The 25804-nt window shown below is 37.5% G+C and overlaps 1 protein-coding gene across 17 annotated transcripts in view; it reads left to right on the forward strand.

The window, feature by feature from the left end:
- SIPA1L1 (signal induced proliferation associated 1 like 1) overlaps positions 1-25804 on the forward strand; it is a 375082-nt gene that overhangs the window by 107158 nt on the left and 242120 nt on the right. For 13 of the 17 annotated variants that reach the window (XM_077909830.1, XM_077909833.1, XM_077909838.1 and 10 more), the window contains one exon: positions 2638-2730. The exons of the other annotated variants lie outside the window; for them this stretch is intronic. The gene's annotated coding sequence lies outside the window, so the exon portion shown is untranslated. The remainder of the gene's footprint in view (positions 1-2637; positions 2731-25804) is intronic. 17 annotated transcript variants of the gene reach the window in all.

Here is a 25804-nt window from a genome sequence, read left to right on the forward strand (position 1 = left end):
TTTTTTTCATTTTATTACCCTTTCCCACCCCTCCCCAGTACAAGAAAAAGTAACCTTGACTTATATCACCATGGGCTAGTTGTGTCTGATTTTGAACTTTATAAAAATGGGTGGGGGGGCACTTGGCGGGATGAGCACTGGGTGTTATGCTAGATGTTGGCAAATTGAACTCCAATAAAAAAAAATCCCCCCCCCCCCCAAATGGGATAATATAGCAATATACTCCTTAGTCTGGCTGCTTCTGCTCAATATTATATTTGTGGGTATGACAGCTCCTCTCTCCCCATGTAGTATTCTGACATGTAACTATACTGCAATTTATTTATTTACTACTAAACATCTGTTTTGTTTGTTTCTGGTTTGTTCTTTTTTTTTTTTTTCCTTTCAGTTTTTGCTATTGTAACTAATGCTGTTACAAGCCTTCCTGTATTTGTTTTTGGGGCACCTATGTGTACACTTCTCTTGGGCATCTGTACCTAGGAGTGTGTTACTGAGGCTGGATATGTGTTCATTTTTAGTAGATAACACAGAACCTTTTAAAGTAGTTGCACCAGTTCACTGTTGCTCATAGTGTTTGAGAGTTCCAATGGCTCCGTGTCCTCAACAACACTTATTTTTATTTTTTACTTTCAGCCATTCTAGTGGATATGGAGTGGTATCCATTGTTGTTTAGCTTGCATTTTCCTGAGGACTAGTGAGAAATTGCACTTTGATTTGAATCAATTCCCTTCTGGAGAAATCTTACCTTTTAAATCTTGTGCTAATGGACTTCATTTTAATAGTAACAAACTGTTATCTTCCTCTGGCATTGAGGGTATGTTGTACTCTCAAGTTCTTTAATTGTCAGACCCAGCATTGATCCTTCTGCATCATTTAAGTGGGTAGTCCCTAATAGATACAACTTATCACCCATGTATATTTTGCTGCTTGATGATCCAATTTATGTGGTTTTCTATTCTGTATTAGAGCGAGATTTAAAATTGTGAAATATTTCAAGTTACCTGTTTATTTCACAACATTTAAAATGTTGGCCAAATAATTCAATTTTAGAAATCTAAAAGGAAAAACTTACTGGCTTTAATGCACTGATTTTCTTCAGACCAGTATATTAAGAATGACTCATCCCATTTTATTCAGAGTAACTTTTAAAATAATCTCACTCAGTAGAAAATTGCAAGTAAATTTAATGCAGGTGGAAAGTGTATTTGAGACTTAAGGCTGGTCTAATTGCTACACAGAATATTTGGAGAAAAGTTCTTAACTTTTAGTATTGAATTTTTTTTTTTGATTATGAAACTAAGAGATCTGTGAATTATCAAATTATTGATCTTAGCGTAGAGAGACTTCGTGGTAGAACTTCAGCCTGCCATCTTGAAATATCTCTGATACTGAGCAAGTCCTGTGTAAGCAGGCTCAATGGCAGGCATTGTCATCCATGTTTTGTCATTTAACCCTCACCAATAGTGAGACAGGGAATGTTATACCCATTTCATATGTGAGGAAGTTGAGGTTGAAAGAGGCTAATGGAGGCCTCATCATGACAAGGGCGAGTGGAAATTTCCTAACCCTGATTTTATGATTATGTGATGGAAAATTAATAGTGTTTAGGGCCTTTGGTTTAAATCGAACAACTCTGTCAACTCTTTAGATGTCCCGGGGGCACCAGTAATGTGTAAAAATGGAGCCGGTAGTGTTTGAATCTCATTTGAAGACCAAGTAGGGTATTTTATGGAGAAAGTTGTTCTTCTAGCTTCATTCTTTCTCATATGGTGTCAAGGTTTTCAGGCAATCACCCTGATTAGAGACACGTTTTTAAGTAAATATAATACTATCAGTAGTGGTGATAAAGTTACGGAAATTTATGACTGAGCTTCAATCTTAAAGGAACAAAACCTTGCACTTGTTAATGTTTATTTTGAACTTTGCAGCTCTTGCAGGGCTCTCTGCCTTAGGGAAATCATATATGAGCCTGTTCTCTGGGAGCCTGAGTTTTTATGGACATCTGAGATGTCTAGGAAGGAAACCTAAATACGAGGTAGAAAGGGAAACTGGTAGTTCGTTGTGGGCAAAATGCTATAGGAATTCATGACAAATGACAGCTTTCAGCTGAAGCTATCAAGAAATGATCTCTGGAGAAGGTGGTCCTGGAACTACTCTTGAAGGGCAGACAGAATATGGGTACTTAAAAATTGGTATCTCACTGGGATACTATAGAGTTTATCTTTTTATAACTCTGAATAAATATGCCAATTAAACGAGTACTGTAAATAAAGTCTAAGAAATTTACTTTATCAACAAAAAGTGGTATATGTTGGAAAACCATGATGTTTAGAATGAAGGTTAGGCAAAAGCCCCTTTTACTTTTGGCTCTGTCACTCCAATTTCTACCTTTATCTGCCCTTTCGCTCTGGTGATTTAAAACGTGCTTTGTGTGAGCCAGGACCTCGTCGGCTGTGCCTCTTTACACTTTTCATAGATGCCCTTTCCCCTGCAGGAATTGCTCTTGTTATCCTGTAAATATTTGGCAGAGCCTGACATAGAACTTGATTGATCCTTCATGAGTGGAACACGAATGAAGAATTAAATGAAACAGAATGTTGTGACTTTTTACTAAATTCATATTTTTATCATGCACAGGTACTTGCTCAGTTAGCTGCAGCCTGTCCCAGAAAATCATTGTAGTGTAACTGCGTCAAGCTGGTTTACAAGCAAGAGGAACAGAGTGTTCAGGTTTGTGACTTTATGTCGAAACAGTTTTACCGTTAGCTACGATTGGATGTGGGCAGTTATTTGATCACATGAATAATTGCCTATAATGGTTGATTATGAATGATTGTTTTTTGTTTTTTCCCCCTTTTCTTAAATTGTTTGGACCAGAAGGAAAGGAGAAGAACCTATTCCCTCTGGCACTATTGCTAGTTTAAAGTTTAAAATTCTGTCAGTTTCCTGCAATGTTGTTGGGACTATGAGATAAAATTCCTAAACTAGAAATCTTTAATTGGCATTTTTTGTATGATGAACTTTGTTTCTTCTACATTACAGCCTTTTAGCAATTCCAAATCCTTATTGAGGAAATTTTAACTATAAGAGTAACCATTATTGAATAATTTGTACTCAGAAATTTGCCAGACTTTTGCCTCCATGATCTCATTTAATCTCGACATCATCCTGTGAGATGTTGACCGATATCTTCGCGTTATGTTTAAGGCTAATGATTTTGACAAGGTCTCATTACTCATCTGTGGCTGAGCTAGGATTTGAACCTTCATCTGTCTGTTTCAGTGTTGAATTGTTCTTTTCTGTTTCTTTCTGTATTTATGCTTCTCTCTTCACATATTATGGGGATAGGATATATCCCTGTTTTAGCTTAAAATAACATACTTTTAGTTATCACTAATCATTTATGTAACAATATTTGTTGGTTTGACATCTTAGCTACTCTGGTCAAAGCTCTTTCATTTACGGTGGTGTTAACAGTACTTAGAAATTGTATGGTTTTTCCCCTTTACAGCTAAAAAGTGTATCATTTAGTTTTCACATGAGGTATTCCTTTTTAACTGGCAGTTTAGTTTGAACAGGTTCTAACAGTCCTCTGAGACAGAACCCTGGAGTTTAGATATTTATTTTGTTAATTTGTATGAAACAGGGACGCCTGGGTGGCTTAGTGGTTGAGCCTCTGCCTTCGGCTCGGGGTGTGGTCCCAGAGTCTCGGGGTCGGGTCCCACATCGGGCTCCCTGCATGGAGCCTGCTTCTCCTTCTGCCTGTGTCTCTGCCTCTCTCTCTCTGTGTCTCTCATGAATGAATGAATAAAATCTTTAAAAAAAATTTTTGTGCGAAACAGCATCTCAAGTTCTTGTGTGGTATAACTGTGCCAAGAGGGCAGTGCATGAATAGCAACAAAGCACCCCTTACGCACTGTTGGTCAAATTGCAGAGAGAAGGGTAAATCAAATGAGAAAGTATAGGTATACATTAACCAATCCATCATTCATAACATGTTTAGATTTGCATTAGAAAAACTTGTGATAGGGGATCCCTGGGTGGCGCAGCGGTTTGGCGCCTGCCTTTGGCCCAGGGCGCGATCCTGGAGACCCGGGATCGAATCCCACTTCGGGCTCCCGGTGGGTGCATGGAGCATGCTTCTTCCTCTGCCTGTGTCTCTGCCTCTCTCTCTTTCTCTCTCTCTCTCTCTGGGACTATCATAAATAAATAAAAATTAAAAAAAAAAAAAAAGAAAAACTTGTGATAAAACCATAAGATTCTTACAAAAAAAGGTAGATGGGGGAGGGTCTAGATGTGGGATAGGCATTAAGGAGGGCACTTATGATGAGCACTGGGTGTTATATGTAAGTTATGAATCACTGAACTCTGCTCCTGAAACTAATACTACGTTATATGTTAACTGGAATTGAAATACAAACTTGAAAAAAAAAAAAACCAAAACAAAACCAAAATACCCTTGCAGTGTCAAAAATTCTTACTGTTTCAAGTGGTTAACATCTACATTTTAAAAACATAAAAACGTAACTATCAATTTCATGTCTTATAATGCTACAGTGGATAACTGTTTATTATATATTGGTCTGCCAGTGCTTGTGGGGTAGGGTGGTATGCTTTACCAATCTAACATGTCTAGACAGAACCAAATGTATAATTATACAAAATCACAGTTCAGGGATTATGGTTGAAAACCTTTAAAAATTATTGGTAACCATGCACCATTTTGTATTACTTTGCATCCTTACTTTCTTGGCCTATTGCTGTAAAGGAGTTAAAGTTTATTTTTAGGCAGAACAGATAATATCTAAATTGTGATATGATATGAATCTCGTTTTTTAAGTAAAATGTATTTTCCATGCAAATACATGCTTCTTGAGTTGGAGAATTGAATAAACCTAAATAAGAATTATTGCTTCCAGCATTAAATTTGGATAGAAGCTCTCTGAAACCAGTGTGATACGACAACAAAACTGCCACTTTAAATCCAGATTTCTTTTAAATGTGCATTGACTGGCACTGTGTACAATGTGTTTTTTAGGAGTTCAGACTGTCCTGGCAACTGTCTAGTTTTTATTTTCTGTCTTCTCCCTCAAGTAGTCTTCTACGCAGTCTAGCTACTAACCCTTTATTCTTTGTAGGAGAGAAATTTCCAGCATCTCCTTTTCCCCTGTTGAGCTTTCCCCATCCAAAACAGGCTGTGTTATAAACAAGCTGTTGGGAACATTTTATTATTGAGTGTGGGAGTTCCTTATAGAGACTATATACCAGTCCTTCTTTTTTAGATTTATATTTTGCCAGGATTTTCCCCCAGTTGTTTTTTTAGCAGTGTCATTTGATAATCACAAGTTTTAAATAGGATTAAATCTAATATGTCAATTTAAAAAATGGTTATTGCTTTCTGTGTTTTAGGAAACCTTCACCAATTGCCCCCCCCCCCCCCGCCCCCCACTCCGAAGCATCCTGAAATTTCTTCTGAGAGCTTCATGGATTTAGCTTATGTTTAGGTCTGTGATCCATCTTGAATTCATTGTTTCTGAATAAATCTTACTGATATTCAGTATTTAAGAAAGATTTTTATCTCTATTTTATAAATGGAGATTTTGGCACATGGTATGTAATAGTAGATATGATTCTAGCACTTTTTGTGGATAATCATGTTGAGGTTATATGGTAGGGCATATCTGTATATACCATTTTGCTCAAAACTTTTTTGAGTTGTATCTTCATTGTTACAAAAAATGTTACTAACAAATAAATGTCCTTTTGGTGACTGGGTTCATCCCCCTAATGAAACCAGTGGTGTTAAGTGCGGAACAAGACTGCAGCCTTGGTGTACATGTATTTTATCAGGAAGAGATGTTCTGTTTATGTGCAAACATCCTATGAAGCTGTCTGCTGTAATTTGCCTTACATGGTGATAAGAAATTGAAGTGAAATGAGGGCTCAGTGGGTTCAGTATCTGACTCTTGGCTTCAGCAAGGATCATGATCTCAGGGTCGTGAGAGAGAGCCCCAAGTTAGGCTCTGAGCTGCATGTGGAGTCTGCTTGAGATTCTCTCTCTCCCTCTGCCCCTTCCCCTTCTGTGTGTGTGTGTGTGCATGTGCATGTGGGCAAACTCTCACTCTTTCTCTCTCCCCCTCCCCAAAATAAATAAATCTTAAAAGGGAAAAAAAAGAAAAGAAATTGAGGTGAAACAGTCAACATGTTTCAGCTATTTAACATGGCCTGTTGAATTGTTTTGACTAGATACAGTATGGGTTCAAAACCAGTGTCAGATTTTCGTTGTCTCAGGGTTATCCTTTATTCCTACCATTTGAGTTCCCTCTTCTGACCCTGTAGTACTAACCATCACTAGTACCAGCATTGAGGCTCAAGAGAATGTTCAGCAATTCACGTGTCATCGAGGGTATATGCTTTGGCTGTTTCCTAGGTGCTAGCTGTGCTGGGAGCATTATATTTCTCATAACCCTCTCCTTATCAAGCAGAAGTAAAGAAAGATTTTCACAACACACACTTGAGAGTGGCATGTGGGGGGAACACACTCTAGTTTTCTAGTAAAGCTTTAGAATGGTGATTTCTCACACGTCCTTTCATGTGTCTGGGTTGAAGGGAGCAATTGTACATTGTACTAGTAACTTAGTTCAGAGATATGGGTGGAATACTCTGGGGGAAGACATGGGGCTCCCTGTATTGCACGTCTGTATGTCCAAGACACTGTACTGTAGGGGTATGCAGAGGTGAATGGGACAAGGGAGAAGAAGCTAATGCTACCCTTAAAGGGAGCTTTACTCTGTCATCAGGCCGCCATCCATTAGAATGTATGATTTAACTCATTTGAAGCTGGCTGTTTATTGGGGAGAAAGGCCGCCCTTTATTTTGAGCTGAGCAGATGAGCATAATGGAGACTGTGCAGACACATCATTTTAAGGACACTCAGATTCCATGGCAAAGCTAGTGTTGCCCATGCTGCAGATCGGGCTTGTGTCTGTGTAAATAGCAAGGGAAACTGGCCAGGCTCACGGCACTCTTTTAGAGTGGCCTTCTCACTAAGGAAACATTAGCTTCAGTTGATAACTCTCAAAGAAACTAGGGCAGTTCTCAGGCTGCTCTTTATTTGTGTAGATAAACAACAGGCATTAATGGAGCCATGCTGAAAGGGACAGTAAAACAAGTCACTATGTTTTAATTGTATTCTCTTAGCAAGGTTATGCTAATTTTTTAAATCTAAAAATTGTGACTAAAGTAGAGATTTGTGTGTATTATGAACCAGATTAAACACTTTTTCTTAACTAGTATTTGTTTTGCTTAATGTTTGCTACTCTTTCTGATTAAAATGGATGTTTTTCATCTCAAACATGTTGACTGGTTTTCACAAGCTGTTCTATATTGTGCACAGGAACCAAATTTAATGGACATAGTTATTTGTTCTTTTGTTATATTTTGAGAACAATTTTCTCTTTCATATTCTCTCCATTTTGATTGAATGAAGTTTTGCTGAGTGCTTTTGATCTATGAATCAGTTACTGATGTATGTAATAGTAATAATTTTAAAGATATAAGTAAAACTGGCTTCTTGGTCCTAGAACTCACAGACAAGGTTTTACAGTGTTTCTGCAGAAAAATGTTCTGACTGCTTGGACTAACATTTTTAATTGTGAAAACAGCCCATTGATTTCATTGCCATTTCTGTGTCCAGATTTATGTCAGCATTAATTACAGTCAGTAGGGGATTCTTTGAGTCAACACTGTATGTGGGCATTTAGAAATGCACCGTTGGATGCTACTGTGTCTAAGTGAGTGTTGACTATTTTTTATAGGTAAAGAACTCTCTTGTTTTTTTGTGGATATTAGGTTATCTGAATCAAGTAATATTTGCTTAGCTATTTATATGTTAATATGTTTAAAAAGAAATTTCTCTACGAAGAGGCATTAATCATTCACTATTTGTTTGATCAGATGATAGCACTGACATTCTATTGTGTAATCATAAAATAGCTTGTCATGTTTAATGCCAAGAGCAGATGCACTTCCTAGTATAAACAGCATGCAAAGCCCAAATCTAAATGATTTATTTAGGAGCATATTAAAATCTTCGTATTTTTTGTGATTTAAAAAAGTAATTGTGGATTGCATTGTGTCAAATTTTTAAAAAATGTGATTGCTGCCACAGTTTAAAACTGAAGAAGCAAAATCTGGCCCATATGCTTTCAAGTATAATGTGTTATTCTTGGAGACTATGTCATACATAGAAGTTTAGTGCATTAACTCTGGAACCAGACTGCCTGGATTCAAATCTTACCTGTACCACTTACCAGCTTTGTGATGTTGGGCAAGTTACTTAATCTCTCTGTGCTTCAGTTTCCTCTTTTGTAAGATAGTAATACTTGATAATAGTATATACCTTATAGGGTTGTTAACGAGGATGATATAATATAAATAAAGTGTTTAGGATTGTGTCTGGCACAATGTAAGTACAAATGAGCAGGACTACAAGGGGTGAAACAGGTAGATATGTATGTTACAGGGGCTTCTCCTACAATCAGCTCCAATTCCTTTAAAAAAAAAATTAGTTATTTGAGAGAGAGAGTGTGGGGGGCGGGCAGAGAGAGGGGGAGCAAGAGTATCTTAGGCATATACCCTGCTGAGCGTGGAGCCCAATGTAGTGCTATGTGGTTGGATCTCCTGACCCTGAGATCATGACGTGAACTGAAATCAAGAGTTGGATGCTTAATCGACTGAGCCACCCAGGCGCCTCACCAATTCATTTAAAATAAGTCTGTGATGTCCTGATCAGTCAGTGATATTTAGAGGATGACTTTCATAATAAGTATTATTCCAGATTTTCTGGTGCATACAGAAGGAATAAGAGGTATGGTTCCTTCCTTGAAAGCTTGCACCATATTTAAATAGGTACCCAAAGGGAGATATATGCAAATGAGTGTTACATAGCAATGTGTAAGTGAAAAGATGTGAATCTTCAGTAAAAACAGAGGGGATGAAGAAGTATAAAAGGTGAATTTTGACCTTGGAGGAAGGAAATGTAAAATCCTATCACAAAAAGTCTCAGCTTTGTGTCTAGGAGAACCACATTACTTTATGGAAGAAAGCTCATGTCCGTTGTTCTCTTATAGAGCTAGTCATTTATCTTAGGTGTGTTCTAAGTCCCCTGATTTTGTTTAAACATCTCCCTTGTTTTCATCTGTAGCTCCCGTTCTTCCTGTGTAAAAACAGCGTGCTCTCCTCTTGAGTAAAAACAGAGTGCTCTAGCCTAGAGCACCCTGGCTCTCCAGGTCTTTAATATTTTTGGGCCATTTTGGTTTGCATTGGTTCTGGAGTGCTCTGGAATGCCCATCTTTCTCACCTTAGTCTCTCTGAGACCTATTATAGATTTATCCTGACATCCCTCCACAGATCCCCCCCCCCCCCACCTTCCTGTCCCAAATCAAGGCAGTAGGGAGCTGTGATGAATGGGTGCACTGAAGGGTGCTCTGCTAGGTGTAGCATCTCTGTGAGGGGGCTGAAGTGGACATGGGTACAGCTCTCATGAGAGCCCATGTAGTTAGTGTGGGCAGAGGAGCACGGGCTTCCATTTTGAAAGACTGGTGCAGTTAGGACTTGACTTCACTGTGACATTGACAGCTTCCCCTCTCTTCCCACCACCCCTTTGACCATTCACATTGTCATGTGAAAAATGAGGAAGGCAATGCTGATGCTTACTCCATGGGGTGGTGTTGATGAGATGAGGTGTTTGTGGAAAACTGTTTGCTAATGTTAAAGTGCCTCTTTAGTTGTTTTGAATAAAAACAAATGTTGGGCAAGAACTCCTCATTATGCGCTGGATCAGTTTCCACATGGTGCTTAGCCCTAGCCAGGAAGTTGATGTGGTTCATGAGTAGGAGATGGGGGTTTGGGATAACACGGGGCTTCCTGACCTTGACTGCCTCAGTTGTTGTGGTTCTGAGCTGGTAACAGCAGCTGGGGGTGCCTGGCAGGCTTTTTACAGTATGTTGGGGAGCCTGATGAAGTGATAACCACAAGCTTTGTAAACACCAGGGTATTCAGATGGGGACTGGGAAACGATAAAGTCTGTGAGGTGATAACATCCTTCATACCTGTGAGAAGTTTACCTTGAGGGGCTTTCTAGTGTAGGGGGTGTGGAAGTAGAGCTTATGTTACTGCATTTTATGAAGAACCTGGGGACAAAATATATGAAGCCGAATGACAAGTACCAGATTACAGACACCCAGCTTCTCTCTCTCTCTCTCTCTCTCTCTGTCTCTCTGTACTGGAAATTCATAGTAGATTCTAATAGGGAAGAATTTGTAAAAGAGTGGAGAGAAGTTAACACCTTCCTGCAGTGACTTGGGGATTTTGAATCCAGACAACTAGACTTTTAGTTTCTGTCTGCTGTGTATTGTTTTCTGGTGCTTCAGGACTCTCCAGACTAGTTGTGGGCTTTTCAAGTGGCTGTGCCATTGGGGAAATTGCAAGAAGCCTCTTAAATATCTCAGAATGAAAAAATAAACATCTCTGATTTAACCACTCTCTTCTCCAAATACTTGCAGGAGATGTGTATAAACAAAAGGAGAAGGGATGCCAGAGGTGATGGTTTGGTGGCGTTGCTTGTATATCGTCAGACATTTACATTAGGAGCTGTACTCTGATAATCTTGTAAATTCTTTAAAGTTATTTTGACTTCAAGGTTCATGTCTATAAAATGATAGGGTTAGGGTTAGGGTTAGGGTTAGGGTTAGGTGTTGGAATATTAGTCCATTGTCATGCCCAAGCCATGAATATTGTAGATTTCAAAAGGGGTTGGAAAATTTTCTCCTGGTCTTCTAATTATACAAGGAAAACTTCCTAGAGGAGTCTAGAAGTTTTTAGGAACTCTTTTCACTCAACAGTGTTTAGTAAGGACTTACTGTGTACCTGATACTACTTTGGGGGCTGGAGATAGATCTGAGAAATAAGGCAAGGTCCTTGCCCTCTAGACACTTACATTTTAAGGAGAAAGAATAAATCCATAAATACATGAAGAGGTGCTAGGAATTACTATTATGTTGGATGTGGAGTTACAAATGGGAAAAGTTAAGGACAGCAGCCTCTTGTCCTGAATGGATGGATGGTGGTGGTGGTCACTAGTCTGGTGAGTGGAGCAGGTCTGTGAGGTGAGGAATCCACATTCTGTTCTTTGACATGCATCTAGAATTTTAAATGTTATAGTCTTTATACATTTAAAGCTGTGAGGCTGGATGAGCTCAACTGATGACTGAGTTTAGAAAGAAAGGGGCAAGAGATGGGGCCTAAGCCTGGGCTCTGTTTGGAGGTTGGTTGGAGGAGGGAGTAGGAGAGAGAACTTGGTTGGCTACTCTTGACTTCCATTTGGTAAGTCTGTTAAACACTAACATGTGCTTTTGCTCTTCCTCTGAGTTCAGGGACTACCCGTGTCTGTGTAAGTGTATACTGAACCTGCATGTATGCATAAAGTTTAAAAAATGCCTTTTAACACAGTACTGAGTACTTGCAAAGGGTTGAGAGATGAAGCTCTCTGGCAACTTCTGTCTCCCTCCTGCCCAGCTCGTCAGTGCCCGTAATGACTCCAACGTGTGTGGGCAGGCACTCTCTAGACTCTCACATCCTTCTAAGTCAACCGATTGAGTTGAATATTGATCAAGAGTTGGCTTTAGGGGATCCCTGGGTGGCCCAGGGGTTTAGTGACTGCCTTTGGCCCAGAGCATGATCCTGGGATTGAGTCCCACATGGGGCTCCCTGCATGGAGCTTTCTCCCTCTGCCTGTGTCTCTGCCTCTCTCTCTCTCTCTCTCTCTCTGTCTCTCTCTCTCTGTGTGTGTGTGTCTCTCATGAATAAATAAATAAAAAATCTTAAAAAAAAAAGAATTATTTTTGTTTATAACAAAAGCCTGTTTATGTCAGTAGTACTTGTTATTGTGTAATTACATAATTGAAATTTTATGTAATACAATTAAAATGTATCATTTTTCTACAAAAATATGCTAAATACTTTTGAAAGATTCCAAAGGCAGGCCTCCAGAAAGAATGCTGTGAAGTTAGGTATGGTCATGGCAACTGTAAAGGATTGGGGGAGTAAACTTTTTTTTTTTTTAAGATTTTATTTATTTACTCATGAGAGACACAGAGAGAGGCAGAGATAGGCTCCTAGACACACAGAGGGAAGAGCAGGCTCCATGCAGGGAGCCTGATGCAGGACTGATCCCAGGACTCCAGGATCACACCGTGGGCTGAAGGCAGACACCCAACCACTGAGCCACTCAGGCATCCCTGGAGGAGTAAACTTCTGTAAGGATTCTCAACTTGTTTCCTGAGAGCCTTTGAGTTTGTATTCCATTCTAATAAAACAGGGAGAGTGGGAGTTGTGGATGATGGTTTTTGTTTGTGGTTTGTATAAGAATGATTAGCCTGCAGTCAGTTTGAAGACTGGTTATCCATGGAAAAGATGTTCACTCATCATCAGGAAATTGATACAAGAATGTGTATTTCAAATTAGAAGGCTAAGCTGTGTGTGTGTGTGTGTGTGTGTGTGTGTGTGTGAATGTTTATGGTTCTCTGTTTAAATCAGCCTTTTCAGTTTTTAAATCAATTATCATCTTGTTTGTTACCATAGTTAAGTGGGATTTTACTATGTGGACTTTGTGAAAAAGTTTTATAGTATGTGCCCAAAGCCTTCATGGTAATTATGCCCTGCTTTACCATTTCGAGGACTTTTTCTGTGGCAAAACTTTTTTTTTTTAAATTCATAAAAATTTATGTTCAGGGATGTTTATCACTGTAATATTTGTAACATAAAAATTAGGTGCAGCCTATCTGTCACATAGTATGCAAAATGGTTCATTTGTGACTCGTGACGTATAGAAGATGGTGATGGTCAAGCACCTGATTTTTGAGGAACACTAAAGAAATGGAGAAGTGTGCAAAGGATAACGTGACATTACAAAAGATACAAAGCATTTTACATAATCTCTTAAAAACTATACCACAATATTACCACCCCTTGGGTGGTAGGATTGTGGGTGACTTTTGAGTTTATATTTTATACTTAGTTTAAATTTTGTGATTTTCCACTTGTGGTATTTCTGTAATTATATAGTAACTTTATTACAGTAGTAGATGGTTTGAAACTTTACAAAGAGGCCTTTTGAACTTATTTGCTGGTGAGAGGTGGTGCCTTATAGCAGGACTTAACTCAGAGAGAATGTGAATAAAAACAGTAAGTTTACTTTTAGTTTTTAAAATAATCATTATTTATTTATAATCAAAAATACAAACAAAATTACCTTTATTTTTATATTAAGTACATACACATATAGGTAAATTTACTGTTCATCTATATAATAATGAAGATGACTATAATATATAATTAATATAGGTTAGTATTTATAGGTATAGAAATAAAATTGCTTTTAATCTTCTTAGTTGTTATTAATCATTTGTAATAGTTTTTAATCTTTTTTTATGATAACCAAGATAGGTGAACAAAATAGAATTTTTCTCCTTTTAGAAATAAACAGTTTTAGAAAGGGTCATTTCCCCTGCCCCAAGTTACGTGGCTGGTTGGTAATGGTAGGTTTGTTTGTTTTTGTTATTTTTAGATTTTATTTATTTATTCACGAGAGACACACAGAGAGGCAAAAACAGGCAGAGGGAGAAACAGACTCCCTGTGAGGAACCCGATGTGGGACTCAATCCCAAGACACCAGAATCACACCCCAAGCCAAAGGCAGATGCTCAACCACTGAGCTACCCAAGTGTCCTGGTAATGGCAGGTTTTGAACTCAGATGTTGTGCTTCTGAATCTGTTGGTCTTTCTGCTCCTGGCACTGTGTTCCAGTCTCTTCTCCAGCAACGTTGGGTGTGGAAAGAAGGAGTCATGGGAATCTGGCTTAAAAGTCCTAAACTGAGGAACTGCTTATGGATAGTAAAAGTTGAAGTAAACTGGATGAGGTACAGGTCTCTCTTTGAAATGAGAACTTGAGGGACACATGGCCGACTCAGTTGGTGGAATGTACGACTCTTGATCTCAGGGTTGTGAGTTTGAGCCCCATGTTGGCAGGACATAGAGTTTACTTAAAGAAACAAGAAAATTGAGGGCAGAAATGCTATCAGAAGGAGTCTAGGTTTATGTTTTCCAGGATGGGTACATATGTTAGACAACAGGAAAAAATAGTAGAGCTATAACTAAGCTGTTCTAAGAAATAAACTAAAATTTACCAACATTCAACATGGGGATTGAAGCTGGGACCCTTGTGTGGGTCCTGTGGCAGATGGTGTCTTGTTTGGAGCACAGCTCTCCTGGAGCTGGCTTGTGTGGGACTTGCACGATGCAGAGGGTGCGGAGGGGCAGCCTTCCTCTCTTGTTTGCTGTCAGCCTATTGTGACTTGCTGTATTTGTTCAATAGGCTTATGGGTTATGTTAATCAGTTTTAATTAAAACAGCAGTTACAAAATTGACACCTGGCTTAAAAAGATTTCTACAAAGAACCCTAGGTTGAAGGTAATGTTGATGATGCTAACACAAATGAGCTGTGAAAAATTGGCAGTGCTGAGACTTCTCTGTACAAGCTATTATCAACTATGAAATTAGCTGAAGAGTGAATTTTGTTTAAGAAAATTCTGTTCTTCTTTGTGGGATGATGTTAAAAACCCTTCCAAAGTGGAGGAGGTGTTGCTGACGGTCACTACTAGAAGTCCTGGGAGTGCTTCCAGGGGAACAGTGGGTAACACCTACTGGGGGTTATGGCCCTTTTCATTAGGACGGTTTCTTTTTACATTCTTTCTGTTCTGCAAGCATTTACTGAGTATCTCTGAGGTACCGGCACCGTGCTGGCATGGATGAAGAAGACAAAGCCTTTCAGGAGCTCACAGTCTAAAAAAGGTCTCAAAAAGATCTCAAAGTCTAAAAAGGTCTCATTCTTATGCTAAAATTATAGACTGAGAATTTTTTAGTTGTAGGAGATTTGTGGAGTACCTCATTCAATCCTAATACTGCTTAGGTTAAGACTCTTCTGCCCCACACTTCGAGCTATTGATGCTATAGGTACCTAGGAGCCATTGAAATTTCTCCCCTGACTTAGTAGCATCACAAAATGGCATCTGGTTTTTCCTTTCTACATTTGGCTGTTTACAGTTACGTTCTTAGTCCTGATTTTCTAACTTGCATTTTTGCTAGGAGGCATTGCTAATATATTCTAGCCTGAAAAAAAAATATCTAACTTCAGGCTCTAAATCATGTAAAATGAATGAGTTTTCTTTAAAAAAAATTTTGTGTGTGCGTGAAGTTCTGTGTATTGATTTGCTTTTGAATGCAGAGTATCTTTGCTGGCTAAGACTAATAGAAATCATAGCATCTTAGGCAGCAGAAAGGAGAGCATGGCCATGATGGCTCACTTGGCATCACATTCTACTTCTAATGTTGAATAGAAAGCAGCATTCATTGTGTGTGAGTCAAGGTTCAGTCCTTTATAGGTTAGCTTATTATTTTTTCAGTACATAAAGAACCCTAAGAAGTTAGCACTTTCTAAAAAATAACATAATACGTACCTCAGGCTTGAAATATTATAATCAGAGTAGGCTTATTAAATGTTCATATGTTCCTCTGTACTGTTCTCAAACAAGTTAAACAGATCAAGGAAGAGTCTTTCCCATTTAAAAATACTCAGTCTCTCCTTATGTTTGTATTTGAATTATTTTTGTAGTAATTGGTCAGAGCATTGTTGGTTTTAGGTTTCAGGTTTCACTAAAATCTGAAAGTTTAATGTATGTTATTCCTGCCCCCTTTGATGATGATAGTAGGATATTAGATCAAACTCAGAAGTGTTTATAATGAAAACGTAATGGTTGTAAACCATAATTTATGGCAAATTACGTTGGGAGGAGAAGAAAGGGAACTCCACTATTTTAATGTTTCAGTAGAGGGAACCTTTGAAAAGCAGAGAACAATAGAAAGGAAGAGAAACTATCTGTAGCTTCATCATTAAAATAAAAATCCTATCTCAAGAATACTTTTTAAAGTAACACAGTTTTGATTACCTTACACCATTGCATGGCCAGCGCTGAATCACGTAGGGCATACTTGAAAAAGAAAGGAATATCTTTGAACGTGGGATGGGGCAACATTTGCATTACTCTTTTAATTATTATTTTATTTTTTTGAAATAGGCAAAAATGACTCCATAAAAAAATGCTTTGAGGAAATGGAAGACTAACCTGTTTTGACAGAAATAGTGCAGAGATGTGTCTTTAAATATGATTTTATCATAGTATTTTAGCCCTGGGTTGGATCATTGGCGATTGAGAGCTCTTCCTCCCTTTCGCTCACTCTGTTGTGTAGAGCAGCACTTCTAACAGGTATGTAGAATTAGGGACAGACTCGGGCACATTGTGGAGGCACCCACCTTTTGTGGTGGTCATGATAACACGCAGGCGTTCTCAGTGAGACTGGTTTCCTTGATCTCTTCCTTTTGTGTCTGTACTCCTCGAGCGTTAACACAAACTGTATGTTCATTGACTGCTTCCTGTTGAGGAATTGGAGGTTTGTGGGCCTGGAGATGAGACCAGGCAGTAGTCGACATGCTGTGGATGGCTTCAAGATCATGCATCTGGTGCCCTGATGATTCATCTGCTTGGTAACGTCAGCATCTTAAAAGCCAGATGCCTATATGACTAGAACTGTTGGCTCTGTCGGATATTGACTTTCTTCTGTTGAACAGTCTGTGTGTGTGTGTGTGTGTGTGTGTGTGTGTGTGTGTGTGTGATTGATTGATCAGTTAACTTTGGGAAGAAACAGTTTTGTGGCGTCTTTTAAAATGTTTTATAAATAAATTTGGTTTAAGTAATACTGAAGACTGTGTGTTCTGTTGTCTTTAAAACCCATTTCTATGGCACTATTCAGTACAATTAATTACACAATTTAGTTATGCAAGATGTTACTGTAAATTCGAGGTATCTTTGTGTTGGTTAAAGATTAACATGGATTAAAATTGCTTTCTTTTCTTTTCTTTTTTTTTTTTTGCTGTACAGTTCTGTGAGTTTTAATACATGTGTAGATTTGTGTACCCAGCATATAACTGTTTCATCCCCTCAGAAAGTGTCCTTACGCTACATTCTTTCCCACCCCCTAAATCCTGGCAACCACTGGTCTGTTCTCCATCTCTATAGTTTGGTCTTTGTAAAAATATTTAAATGGAAGCATGTAGTGTGTTATTTTTCGAAGTGGGTTTCTTTCATTCAGTGTAATGCCTTTTCATTCAGTGTCATTCCAGTTGTGGTTATCGATAGCATGTTCCTTTGAATCCCTGAATAGGATTCCATTGTGTGGAAGTATTACTGTGTTTGTCCATTAACCCATTGAAGAATATTTGTGGTGTTCTAATTGGTGAGCATTACAAGTAAAGCTAACTATGAACCTTTGTGTGTAGGTCTTTACATGAACATATGCTTTCTGTGCTCTTGAGTGAACACTTGGGAGTGGAATGGCTAGATTATGTGATAGGTGTACATTCAACTTTTTAAGGAAATATCAAATCACTTTCTAGAGTTAAATATCAGTCTTATCAATTTGCATTCCCACAAGCAATGTATGAGAGCTTCAAGTGCTTGACATCCTTGTCAGCACTTGATATTGCCAGTATTTTTTTGTTTTAGCCACTCTAATAGGTATGAAGTGGTATTTCATTGTGATTTTAATCTGCATTTCCCTAATGGCTAATGATGTTGAACATTTTTTTAGTGTGCTTACCTACAGCCATTTGTATACCCTTTCTGGAGAAGTGTCTGTTCAAGTCTTTTTTTTTTTTTTAATTTTTAAGTTGACATAAAATATTATTAGTTTCAGGTATAAACATAGGGATTCAACAATTACATACTTTATGAAATGCCTTGATAAATGTAGTAACCATCTGTCACTCTACAAAGTTATTATAATATTATTGACTACACACCCTTTGCTGTTCTTTTCATTCCTATGACTTACTTATTTTGTAACTGGAAGTTTGTTCCTCTTAATCCTCTTCACCTGTTGGTCCATCCCTCCACCATGCTTCTGTCTGGCAACCACTAGTTTGTTCTCTGTATTTATGAGTCTTTTTCTGTTTTTGTTGTTGTTTGTTTTTAGACACAAATTCTGAATGAGATCATATGGTATCTGTCTTTCTTTGACTTATTTCACCTTTTGACTTATTTCACCCTCTAGGGCCATCTGTGTTGTCATGAATGGCAAGATTTCATTCCTTTTTATGGCTGAGTAATATTTCATCATGTGTGTATACTACATCTTCTTTATTCATTTATCAGTGGACACTTTGTTTTTTTTCCGTATTTTAGCCATTGTGAATAAGACCACAATAATCATAGCGGTGCATACATCTTTTTGAATTAGTGTTTTTGTTTTCTTTGGGTTAATACCCAGAAGTAGAATTACTGGATCATATTGTATTTCTATTTTTACTTTTTTGAGAAACTTCTTTACTTATCTTTATAGTGGCTGCATGAATTTACATTCCTACCAACAATGAGTAAGAGTTCCCATTTCTCCACATCTGTATCAACACTTATTATTTTTTGTCTTCTTGATACTAGCCGTTCTGACTGGTGTGAGGTGCTTACTAGTTGTGATTTTGATTTGCGTTTTCCTGATGATTAGTGATGTTGAGCAATTTTTCATGTGTCTGTTGGTCATCTGTGTCTTCTTTGGAAAAGTATCTATTCAAGTCCTCTGCCCATTTGTTAATTGGATTGCTTACATTTCAATGTTGAGTTACAGAGTTTTTTTTAAATACATTTATATTTTGAATATTAAACTTTTTGTCAGATATAACTGTTACAAAAATCTCCTGTTTAGTATTTTTTTTTCATTCTGTTGATTGTTTCCTTTGCTGTGTAAAAAAGCCTTTTAGTTTCATGTAGTCCCAGTTAATTTTTGCTTTTGTTTTTGTTAATGGAAGACATAGTTCCAGGAAAATTTTGCTAAGGCCGATGTTAAAGAGTTTATTGCCTATATTTTCTTTTAGGATTTCACATTTAGGTCTTTCATCCATTTTGAGTTTATTTTTGTGTATGGTGTAAGAAAGTGGTCCAATTTTATTCTTTTGCATGTAGCAGTCCAGTGTTCTCAACACCATTTATTGAAGAGATTGTCTTTTCCCTGTTGTATATTCTTGCCTCTTTTGTTGTAGATTAATTGGCCACATAAGTTTAGGTTTATTTCTGGAGTTTCTATTCTGTTTCATTGATCCATGTATCGTATCTATTTTTGTGCCAGTACTATACTGTTCTGATTATAGCTGTGTAGTATAATTTGAAATCTGGGATTGTAAATACACCAGCTTTGTTCTTCCTCAAGATTGGTTTGGCTATTGGGGGGTCTTTCCTGGTTCCAAACTAATATTAGGATTATTTATTCTAGTTCTGTGAGAAATACTGTTAGTATTTTGATAAGGATTTAATTGAATCTGTAGATTATTTTGGGTACTATTGAAATTTTGACAATATTCTTCAATCCATGAGCATAGTATATTTATCTTCTCTTTTATTTGTGTTGTTTTTAATTTCTTTTATCATTGTCTTAGAGTTTTCAGACTATAGGTCTTTCACTTCCTTGGTTACATTTTTTCCAAAATATTTTATTTTTTGGTGCAATTATAAATGGAATTATTTTCTTAATTTATCTTTCTGCTAGTCTTTTATTAGTATATAGAAACACAACACATTTCTGCATATTAATTTTGTATCCTTCAACTTTACTGGATTCATTTATTCTATAGTTTTTTGGTGGAGTCTTTAGGGTTTTCTGTATGTAGTATCTTGTGATCTGCAAATAAAAATTTTACTTCTTCCATACCAATTTGAATGCTTTTTATTTCTTTTTCTTGTCTGATTGCTGCGGCTGGGACTTCCAGTATTGTGTTGAATAAAAGAAGCAAAAGTGGATATCCTTTTCTTATTCCTGACCTTCAAGGAAAAGGTTTCAGCTTTTCACGTTGAGTATGATGTTAGTTGTGTGTTTGTTATATATAGCCTTTATTACATTGCGGTATGTTCCCTCTAAACCCAGTTTGTTGAGACTTTTATCCTGAATGGTGTTGAATTTTGCGAAATGCTTTTTCTCTGTCTATTGAGACGATTATGTGATTTTTATCCTTCATTTTGTTACTGTGGTGTGTCATGTTGATTGATTTACAGATATTGAATCATCTGTGCACTGCTGAGATTAATCTTACTTGATGATGGTGAAAGATCCTATTAACATATTGTGGAGTTTGGTTTTGCTAATACTTGTTGAGGATTTTTGCATCTATGTTCATCAGTTACTGGTTTGTAATTTTATTTTTTTGTAATATCTTTGTCTGGTTTTAGTATCAGGGTAATGCCGACCTCTTAGAATGAATGTGGAAAAATTCTTTCCTCTTCTGTTTTTGGGAATATTATTAATATTGTTTAAATGTTTTGTAGAATTCACCTGTGAATCCACCTGGTCCTGAACTTCTGTTAGTTGGGAGTTTTTTTGATAACTGATTCAATTTCATTACTAGTAATCAGTCTGTTTGGATTTTCTATTTCTTGTTTCAATCTCAGAAGTTTTTTTGATTGTTTTTATTTATTTATTTTAGTAATTTATCCATTTCTTCTAGATTGTCTAATTTGTTAGTGTATAACTTTTTATAGTAGTCTCTTATAATCCTTTGTATTTCTGTGGTGTTTGTTGTAACTATTCTTTTGTTTCTGATTTTATTTGAATGAGTCCTTTGTACCTTGTTCCCCCCCCTTTTTTTGAATGAGTCTGGCTAAAGGTTTATCAGTTTTTTATTTATCTTTTCAAAGAACCAGCTCTTAGTTTCTTTAATTTTTTGTTTTTCTGTATTTTAATTCTCTATTTTACTATTTGTGTTCAAGTCTTCTGCCTATTTTTACTTGAGTTTCTTTTCTTGGCTTAGTTTTCATTTTTTTGGAAGCATATTCTGGATAAAAATTCTTTGTTGCCTGTGTGATTTGCAAATATTTTTCCTAGACTGTACCTATTTTTTCATTTTCTTAGCAGTGATTTTCTCAGAGAAAGAATTTTTAAATTTGAAACTGTGGTTTATCTATTATCTTTTTAATGACTCATGCTTTGGGGGTGATGTCCATGAATCCTTTGTTTAACTCCACATCCTAAAGATTTTCCTTTATTTTGTTCTAAAAGGTTTATAGTTTTACATTTTGTGCTTAGATCCATATGACCTATTTTGAATTTATAGTTATATAAGATCTGAGCTTTAGGTCAAGGTTGGATGTCTAATTGTTTCAACAGTGGTTGTTGAAAAGACAGTCTTTTCTCCATTCAATTGCCTTTATATCTTGGCCCCAAGTCAGTCGGCTGTATTTGTGTGGGTCAGTTTCTCCAGTGCTTCTTATTTCTCTGATGCAAAGATGGGGCTTTAGAATGGAGTAGTGTGTTTCCTGTGACTGTCTACATTCTGGCAAAAAGACAGTGAAAAAGCAGTAGACTTAGACCATGAGAGCGTAGCTCCTCTGATCAGTGAGGAAAAAAGGATCCTTTCCCTTGAGGTTTAAATGACTGTTTCCCTCTGTCTACTACCCCCTTGTGATTACCTTGGACTGGGAAGCTAGACCATAGAGAAATAAAAAAGAAGAAAATTGAGGAATATCCCCCACTTTACAAAGTGTTAGGAACCCTTTCTCCTGCTTCTTAAGCTAGAACTTGGAGTATTTCAGGATTTTCTCCCTCTTTCTACATCCTGGTGCTCACTTTCAGGTGATTCCAGGGTGGGGTTCCAAGGTGGGAGATTTTGGAGGAAAAAAATGGGGGAAATTCATCACTAGTTTGGTATTACTTTGAGTTTTACTCTTCTCCCCCCCCATCAGCCTGCTGTGGTCATTTACTTTCCAGAGCCAGCTCTCAAACAGCTGTTTCAGATACTCTGTCCAAGTGTTATAGCTGCCTGCGGTGGAGAGGCTGGATGGAGTGTGCTTCCTACATCTTACCCGGAACCAGTCCTGCCATGTTGTTTTTGAACACAAAAGTTGGAGTACTGTTTTAGGCAGATTATGTAAATCTTAAAATAACAGGTATTCTGTGGACGCTTGTTTCTCACAGATCTTTATTTTTTTTTTTAAATCATAGTATCTTGGCTGAATTGAATTATTTGTATTTGTAAATAGGATCACAGAGTGGAAACCTTTCAGTTTTGTGGAAATCCTGTGTTGAGGTTACAGTGGGATTTTTCTCTTGCTTTTCCTCCCTACTAAAAATGAGCAGTTGAACACAAACATTTTAGTGCTGTATGCAAATTTACTTTTAGTACTATTTGATTTTAGGCACACTAATACGTGGGAAGCCAGTAGCTGTTCGCTAATCTGTTTGTGTTGTAATTCTTATCTTTTGTGACATCAAGAATTGTCTGACTTTATATCCTCAGTATCCAGTATTGAGCTGCCACTGAGATGTGAGTTGACACATCTTCATTCTGGACTCCTTGCTTAAGCTTTGAGAGGAATTATAGAGAACTAAGAGAAGTCCAAAAAAGAGTGGCTAATTATTAACATATTCATTCTCTTCTGACTTTAAAAAAATCTAGACTAAATATAATTATCCAGACAGCTGGTAAAAAGCAAATATAGCTCAGTGGACTCCTAGTGGAAACAACTACATGGTCTAGAAATTAGCTAATTTAAGTAATTATTTATCAGTAGAAATCCATTAAAAATTAGTGGGGGAGGAATCAACTGTAGGTGATCATAAATCTCTTGAAATCAACCTTAGGAGGCCTGTTAATGGGATGACAGCAGGTTATAGGAGTAGACAATTAGAAAGGCCAAGTCCAAGGTAATAAAGAATTAACTCCTTTTGGCATTAAAATTATAGAAAGTGACAGTAATATATGAAGAGGGAAGATAGTGGTATAATCTTATGATATCTCTTTATAGAAACAGCACAGTGGTTGTTATTACTGGTGTTTTTATGTTTTTGGCGTCTATTTTACACAAAATGATGGAGTTTTTGAGGACTATTCCATTCGCTCTCCTAGTGTTGCCATGCTTTTCCTATTTAAGATTATTAACAATTGGGATCATTTCTGGAACTTCGTAGCAGACCCTGTGCTGAGCACCCTCCATTGTTATCCTGTGTCATCCTCACAAGAACCTCGTGAGACTGGTCCTGATTGACAAGAGAGAGAATAGGCACGGGGTAGGGGGGTGGGGGTGGGGGCGGTAAGTGCTAAGATTGCATTCATGTGGTCTGGCTCTAAAGCTTTACTTTTAACATTTTAACCGTATGATTACTCAGTTGTATGGGGAAGATTCTCAGAAGAAAGGGATTGAGAAGTCCAAATTAAATTCTGAAAATTAACCTTACATTTTATAAAAGTAAAGAATACTTCAACTAGGTACATAGGAGCTTCAAAAATCATGTGCTGGGTTTAGTGATTATTTAGCTTAAACCAAAGAAAGAATGGGAACAGTCTCAATTTTATGATTCATCCTGTCATCAGAACATTTCCTCTGCCAGTTTTCCGCATGTCAGCTTGGTGTAAGTCACCACTTTTTATCATCACCCTCTTCCTGAGTCCACCTCGCTCAGGAACTGTACCACAGTGCGCTTTCTTAACCTGATGCCAGAGGACTGCATCTAAAGGAAGACTTGGATGGGTTGAGATCCATGGAAATAAGAACTTGGCACTTTTTTCGTATGAGTAATTTAGGGTCCTAATACACTTAATCTTTTAAGCATCCCAAGTGATAGTAGGGAATGAGTCCTTATTTGTTTTCAAAAGAGATGACTCCTCTCTGACTTCCTTCTTACCCAAATGAAGTAAAGTGCTCTTAAACCAGTTGGTTGATTTTATACTTCTAAGAGAGAATAAGACCCTTAAGGAATTGAGGAATGGTGTTAACATCCTGTCCAGATGGATCTTCGTGCCTGGAGGTTCATGTTTATCACATTTTTCTTTGTGAATCCACAGACAGCAGCCAACTCCGAGTCAGCCAGACAACTTGTGTGGTATTCTTCCTTTCTATGAACAATTTGGGCCGATAGCTAAGTATAGAGAAGATCTCTTCTTGATACCTACAGAGCCGTTTTGCTCTCTTTTTAATAAGTGACTTCATAGTTCTAAGCCAAGGACATACTAAAAATCATTGGGGGAAAAGTCTTAGGTCAAAGGTCCTAGGGGGTAAAAGGTCAAAATTTGAGGACTATCAAAATTTTATTCTTTGCCTAACTCTTAAACACTTGTTTAGTCGGTAGTTTATCCACATTACATAGACAAATGACAAGTGTTTGAGATTTTGTTTTTATTTCTGTTCATAATAATTGGTCATAAGTAGAGGCATTTGAGTGTGAAACTGGTAGTGAGAAATGTGTTCAGTGGGATCCTCTTATGTGAAGGTGTGCATTTCTTGCTATGAAGATATTTCCAAATTCATCCTTTGTTCACATGGTACTATGCTTAGTGACCATTTAAAACCAGACCACTTTATTCTGTTCTTCTGGAGCTATTGGTATTATTGGGACATTACGTATATGCAAAATGTCTACAGAAACTAAGGAAGACCCAGCTTAATTCTGATTCCTTAGAAAAAGCTTATAATAACTTAGATGAACTTAAAATGCAAATTTTAACTCTGTAGCCTTATTCTTGCTCACCTGGATACTAGTTTACTATCCTTTTCTGCCTCTGCACCCTGTTCATTTCCCACATTGCCACCATAATTTCTGTGCAAAAAAGCATGTCTAACCATGTCCTTCTCCTGCATAAAACATTTTCATGTCTCCCTCTAGACTGAGAAAGTCTGGGGTTATTTATGTGTCCTTCCAGATCTCTGATGGGAACCTGGGCAACCTCATCATCTGCCAGCCCTGCTTTGAACTTTGTACTTTTGGCATACTTGGCAGTCTCTCACCTCAGGGTGCTTGTGCTGTTCTCACTCAGTGCTTCCTCTTTTACTCCCCTTGTTCTGAAAGGTTTTCTTCAAGGAGTTCCTTCCTTCTGATGCCCCTATGTTGGGTGGTTTGCCTCGCTACTGTGCACTCTGTATTTGCCTGTCTTGTTGCCTCTCCCTATATTGTATTTGTCTGTTGATGTGAGGATGCTGGGAATTCCTTGAGAGCAGGGGGCCGTGTCTTAACTACCTGCTCCCTGAAGCCTGATACAGACACTGACTCAGGGAGTCTTAATGCAGCATTGCATGAGTGATAGAGTTGCCTTTCCAGCTCCTGAGTTCCCAGCCCTAGAATGTTTCAGGAAGGAGATGAGAGGACTCTGTTACTCAGAAGTTATTCTAGTTCTCATTTTATTTTTTATTTTACTTGACGCTTTTAGTTAGCTTTTTTTAATTTTTTTTTAAGATTTTATTTATTTATTCATGAGAGACAGAGAGAGAGAGGCCGAGACACAGGCAGAAGGAGATGCAGGCTGCATGCAGGGACACGATCCCGGGTCTCCAGGATCCCGCCCTGGGCCAAAAGTGGTGTGAAACCGCTGAGCCACCCAGGCTGCCCTAAATAGTTTTTTAAAAAAATTTTATCTAAAAAAAAAAAAAAAAAAAAAATTATCTTTCACCTCTGACAACCAAATAAATAAAACTTTTTAATAATTAACATCATATTAATAGCTACATAATGCCTAACACATACATAGGACTGATTTTTCCAACAATGTTGGGAGGGGGCTGATAGCATTATATTCAGTTTATAGTTGTAGGAGATGGGGGGCGGGGGGCGGTGTAAATTAGCCTGCCCAAGGTTTTACCTACAGTTAGTAGAATTAGAA

Source organism: Canis aureus, chromosome 9, assembly GCF_053574225.1.
Source record: "Canis aureus isolate CA01 chromosome 9, VMU_Caureus_v.1.0, whole genome shotgun sequence".
In the NCBI taxonomy this organism is placed as follows: domain Eukaryota; kingdom Metazoa; phylum Chordata; class Mammalia; order Carnivora; family Canidae; genus Canis; species Canis aureus.